We start from the raw sequence: 6,114 nt of genomic DNA, 5'->3' as shown, positions 1-6,114 counted from the left end.
ACTTTACAGGTGATAAAACAGGCACAGAGAGGCTAGGTAAGTTGTCCAACTGGTGAAACCAGGGCTTGAACCAGGTGGTTTGGTTCTAGAGCCTACGTGCTTAAGACACTGCCCTCGTCTGCCTGGAGCCCTCCCGTCTTTAGGAGGACAGCCTCTCGGATGGGCCAGAGGGAGGTAGAGGAACAAAGCTGAATTCACACAGCCGACTCCTTGACCCTTATTCACGGTCTGACTTTGCCCAGACGCCATATCCTGACTGGAGGTACTGACTGCTGGCCTTCATCATTCCCTCCCAGCTGAGGCGTCTAGGAGGGAGCTGGGGCCGGGCTGTGGGGTGGGGTGTGCTAAGGAAGGCAACAGGAATGCTGGTGCCTGTGCTTGGACCCTGGGCACACAGGTGTTGCTATCACTACTCTTGGGCTTAACCATTTGCTGCCCAGAGAATGCCCAGCTTCTACTCCATCCCACTGCATTGCCACTGTTTGGGATCACATCCCTCCCCCTAGACAAATCAGTCATGAGCCTGTGCCCAGAGCAACTGAAAGCCCGGAGTGTGCTCAAATGAGAAACAAAGCCAGTCTACCCACCTAGAAAGTGTGTTGGCTACAGAAAGAAAATGTAAGAAAATAAAATCGGCCACTGCTCAGCAGGCTTGAGCCTCAAGGACTTGATAAAGCAAATACAGCCGGAGACCAGGAGACTTCCCCAACCCCATCCTGGGCCTCTCAGGCCCAGCATCAATGCCGGGCTAAAACTGGGGCTGGGAACCCCGGCCATGAGCTGGAGAGCCAAACCCACTTGGCACCATCCTCATTTAACCTCCTCCAGCCAGTGCTGGAAGATGGAGGGGCCATTCACCTGTAAGCTGGGGGGCATTCCTTGTCCCACTCATGATTTTAAAAGGCGAGTGGTGGGATTTCTCTGGTGGTCCAGTGGCTAAGACTCTGCGTTCCCAATGCAGGGGGCCCAGGTTCAATCCCTGGTAGGGGAACTAGATCCCACATGCTGCAACTAAGACCTGGTGCAGCCAAATAAATAAATAAAATGAGGCTGCTGAGGTTCTGAGGGGAAATAATTTGCCAGTGGCCTCACAGACAGACATCTCCGGTCTCCACTGAAGCTTTCCTGGTAATCCACAGCACCTTAACCGCCCCTGTGCTGTGCTATTCTTAGTCGCTCAGTCGTGTCTGACTCTTTGCAACCCTGGTGGACTGTAACCCACCAGGCTTCTCTGTCCATGGGATTCTCCAGGCAAGAATACTGGAATTGGTTGCCATGCCCTCCTCCAGGGGATCTTCCCAACCCAGGGATCAAGCCCAGGTCTCCCGAATTGCAGGCAGATTCTTTCCCATCTGAGCCACCAGGGAAGCCCAACAGTACTAGAGTAGGTAGCCTACCCCTTCTGCAGGGGAGCTTCCCAACCCAGGAATCAAACCGGGCTCTCCTGCATTACAGGCAAATTCTTTACCAGCTGAGCTACCAGGAAAGCCCTAACTTCCCCTATCCCCAATTATACCGGGGAGTTGAATGAAGACATACTGTGGGCAACCTCTGAGTTCAAATTTGGAAACTGGCTCTTAGGAAGACTTTTCGGAGTAGTGTTTTATGCATACTTGATTTTAGGTAGCACATGAATGAAATAGTTCCATGCTTTAAAATATAGTGTATATGTATCTATAAAATATGTTATATTGTGAGGGAAGTGTATGTGTATGAAATCACATAATATGTACTCCTTAATTCTGGTTTCATTCATTTTCACTCAGTGTAATTTTTTGAGATTCATCCATGTTGTGGCATATAGAATATTTCTTTGTTTTAATTGTTGTATTTTGCTGTATGTTTTTATCTGTACAATTAGTAAAAAATGCAAACCAATATATAGTAAAAGAAATCAAAGCAATGATTGTCCAGGGACTGAGGAGGGTGGGGGAGGGGTAAAGGAGACATGAGAGGGAAGGAAGGAACTGTGGAATGATGAGGATGTTCACTATCAGGGCTGTACTGATAGGTGTACCTACATAAACCCTTGTCACACTGTACGTTTTTAAAATAATTGTATTATTTATTTATTTTGGGCTGTGCTGGGTCTTCTTTGCTGCATGGGCTTTTCTTTTCCTTGTGGCAAGCAGGCCTGCTATCTAGTTGTCATGCGTGGGCTTTTTACTGCGGTGGCTTCTCTTGCTGCAGAGCATGGGCTCTAGGGCACAGGCTCAATACTTGCGGCACAAGGGCTTAGTAGCTCCGTGTGGCACGTGGGATCTTCCCCAACCAGAGATCTTCCCCAACCAGGGATCTTTCCCAACCAGGGATCCTCCCCAACCAGGGATCTTCCCCAACCAGGGATCTAAGCTGTGTCCCCTGCACTGGCAGGCAGACTCCTACCCACTGAACCACCAAGGAAGTCCCACACTGTACATTTAAAATATGGATTGGAAGACTTAACATAGTAAAAATGTCAGTTCTCCCCAAACTGATCAACAAGTTTGAAGGCAATTTCTATCAGAGTCCTAGCAAGATTTTCTGTAGACAAGATTGAGCTTACCTGGTGGCTCAGGTAGTAAAGAATCTGCCTGCCAATGCAGGAGATCCAGTTTCAATCTCTGGGTCAGGAAGATTCCCTGGAGAAGGGAACAACTACCCACTCCAGTATTCTTGCCTGGGAAATCCCATGAACAGAGGAGCCTATGGGGCTACAGTCCATGGGGTCACAAAGAGTTGGATATGACTGAGCAACTAACACTTTCACTTTCACAGATAAGATTATTCTAAAAAAAAAAAAAAAATATATATATATATATATATATATATATAAAGGCAAAGGAGATAAAATAGCTAAAACAGTTTTCAAAAAGAATAAAGTGAAAGAACTCAGTTTACCTGATTCTCAAGACTTATTGTGTAGCTTCAGTAATCAAGCCTGTGTGCTAGTAGCGAAGAAATAGACACATAAATCAACAGAACAGAGAACTCACAATGGATCCAACTGATTTTTTATAAAGTTGTAAAAAGAGTTCAATGGCATAAAGAGAAGGAGACTTTTCAACAAATGGTACTGGAACAACTGAACATCCATGGGTCAAAGGGGGTGGGGAAGCACCACATCAACCCAAGTCTCATATGTTCTACAAAATTTAACTCAAAATGGATCATAGACTTAAAGGTAAAACATAAAATGATGTAACTTTTACAGTAAAACGTAGGAAAAAGTCTTTATGATCAAGGGCTAAGGGAAAAGTTCTTTGACTTGGCACTGAAAGCACAATTTATAAAAGGAAAAACTGATAATTTGGACATCATTGAAATTAAATTTTACTTTGTGAAAGACCGTTTTAAGTGGATGAAAAGACAAGCTACAGACTGGGAGAAAATACTTGTAGACCACATATTTACAAAAATGTGGACAAGGACTAGTATCTAGAATATATAAAGAACTCTCAGAACTCAACATTAAAAAAGCAAATTTTCAAATTAGAGCATGGGTGAAAGACATGAAGGAAGATTTCACTGAAGAAGATACACAGATGGCAAATAAGCACATGAAAATATTTTCAACATTAGTCAGTAGAGAAATGCAAATTAAAACCACAACGAGATATCCCTATATACTTATCAGAATGACTTGAAAAGGAAAAAAGTGATAACAACAAATGCTGGCAAGGATGTGAAGAGATGAGGTCATCAAATTATACATTGCTAGTGGGGATGTAAAATGGTGCAGCCACTCTGGAAAACATAAGACCCAGTAGTTGTGCTCCAAGGCATTTGTCCCAGAGCAGTAAAGATTTATATTCACACAAAAACCTATACATGAATGATTATAGCAGCTTTATTCATCACAGTCAAAAACTGGACCAGACATCCTTCAATGGGTATGCAAACAAACGAACTGTAACACATCCATACCATGGACTATTACTTGGCAATGAAAAAGACAAAGTACTAAGGCAGGAAACAGCCTGGATGGTTCCCCAAAGAATTACACTGAGTTAAAAAAAAAAAAAAAAAGCCAGTCCCCAAAGATTACATACTTACAATTCTGACTTTACAACATTCTGGAAAGGACCAAAGTATAGAAATAGTGGTTGCCCGGGTTAAAGGGGGTAAGGTGGGAAAGGAAGTGGATATGGCTGTAGAAGTCCAGCAGCGGGGATCTTGTGTGATGGAAATGTTCTGTACCTTGAACATGCTAGTTGTGATACTCTTCTCAGTTTTGCAAGATATCATGAAACTAGGTAAAGGCACATGGATTCTCTCCATAACTTATAACTGCATGTGAATCTTCAAATATCTCAAAATAAAAAAGTTTAATTAAAAAAAATTAGGTGACAGTACTGCAGACAGAGAGTGGATTGGGGGAAAATTAAGAGAATGAGAGAAGGAAGAAGTTTGAGAAACCCTACTTTAGAAAAGTTTTTTATTATGAAAACTCTCTTGGTGGTTATTGTTGGCCAAAACTCCTCCAAGGTTTTTTGTTGTTTACTCGCTCAGTTGTATTTGACTCTTGTGACCCCATGGACTCCTCCAGTCTCCTCTGTCCATGGGATTTCCCAGGCAAGAATACTGGAGTGGGTTGCCATTTCCTTCTCCAGGGGATCTTCCAACCCAGGGGTGGAACCTGCGTCTCTTGCATTGGCAAGTTCTTAACCACTCAGCCACCAGGGAAGGCCCCTCCAAAGGTTACTGGTGGTAAAAAGAGTTTGCTGTGATGAATCAAGTGCTGGAAGCTTTACGAGCTGTGGTTTGAAGCAAAGCAGGTGGGGTCAAGTTTGAAAGATGCACAGGGAGGGCAGGAGGTCAAGACCCAGTCCAGCTTAGCCGGCAAGGACAAGATGAGCGTGGTCCCCTCCTCCCCCTGGCAGCGTGGGACTGGTTAGCTCAGGACCAGGGTGGAGGCTGCTAGGAGCCCTTGGGGCCCCCTTGGTGGCCACTGGCATGACAGTGACCACCCTAGGAAGTATTCAGGGGAAGGGAAGCAGCCCCCTAAGAAGTCCCGTGGGCCAGATTTAGACTGAGGCCCAGTGATTAGAGGCAGGGGCATGGGATCCATGAGTGAGTGCTGTGGTTCTTGGACATTCAGTGCCTTGGGCTCTCCGCTCAGAGAGAACCTGGTCAAGGGTTAGACTGGGAAGCATGTTCATGTTTAAGGATTTCAGCTGTTCAGGTGTGGCCTCTTGTTTTGTTCTGTGTACTTGGCGTAAAGCAGTGTTTAACGTGCATCAGAGTCACCTAGGGGCTTGTTAAAACGCAGATTTCTGGGCACTAAGCCTACAGATCCTGATTTCACAGGTCTGGGCTGGGGTAGGGAATTTGCTTTTCTAACAAGTTTCAAAGTGATGCTGATGCTGACCCTTCACTCTGCAAACCACTGGTGTTAAAGGGTGCAGACCAGAAAACCAGAGGGGTGACAGAGTCCCACCCGTGGGGAGGCCCGAGGTGACCTCCGCATGCTTGCCTGGCACAGCTTATGGAGGCCTGTGGTTTGTGACTCCAACAGGGCAGTGATAAGACTTACGAGCTGTGAGGTGAGTGCTGGGGGGTGATGGTGGGCCACGGGATTTGGAAAAGTCTCAGGGGGTTGCAGGATGGGAGTTACTGGGTGATGTGAGGGTGGTGAGGAGGTGGGGGAGGGAAGGAGAGGCTGGCCGACTGCTAGGGGAGCTGACAATCTGGGAGAGAGGCGCTGATGCAGCTCCTCGATTGTGCAGGGTGCGGTGGGGGGTGCTGGAGAGGGGCGATAGGGGGTCCCTGGGGGTTGGGGTTCTCAGGAAGCCTAGACTGAGAAGGGCCCAAGGGTCCTCTAGGGGACAGGGGAGCAAGGGATGTGTGTATGATTCCTTAGAAATGGAGAGAGGGTGGTAGAGATTTGGGGACTGGGAGCTGATGTGGAGTTCAGATTTCTGGGGCTGAGAGGCGATGTGAGACTACGACTGGGGGCGCAGGAAAGGAAGGTGAGGCTGAGCCGGGAGTGAGGAGGGCCACCTGATGGGGCCCGCGGAGGCAAGCAAGGAACGGCGGCGTGGGTGGAGGTGGGAGGAGGCGGGGAGGGCAGGGAAGCCAGGGCACACGTTGGTGTCCCTCAGCTCGGAGGAATACGGCGGGGGCGGGCCGCCA

Source organism: Dama dama, chromosome 4 (genome assembly GCF_033118175.1).
Source record: "Dama dama isolate Ldn47 chromosome 4, ASM3311817v1, whole genome shotgun sequence".
Taxonomy (NCBI): Eukaryota; Metazoa; Chordata; class Mammalia; order Artiodactyla; family Cervidae; genus Dama; species Dama dama.
The sequence above is the reverse complement of the archived record's forward strand: the minus strand, read 5'-3'. Positions refer to the sequence as shown.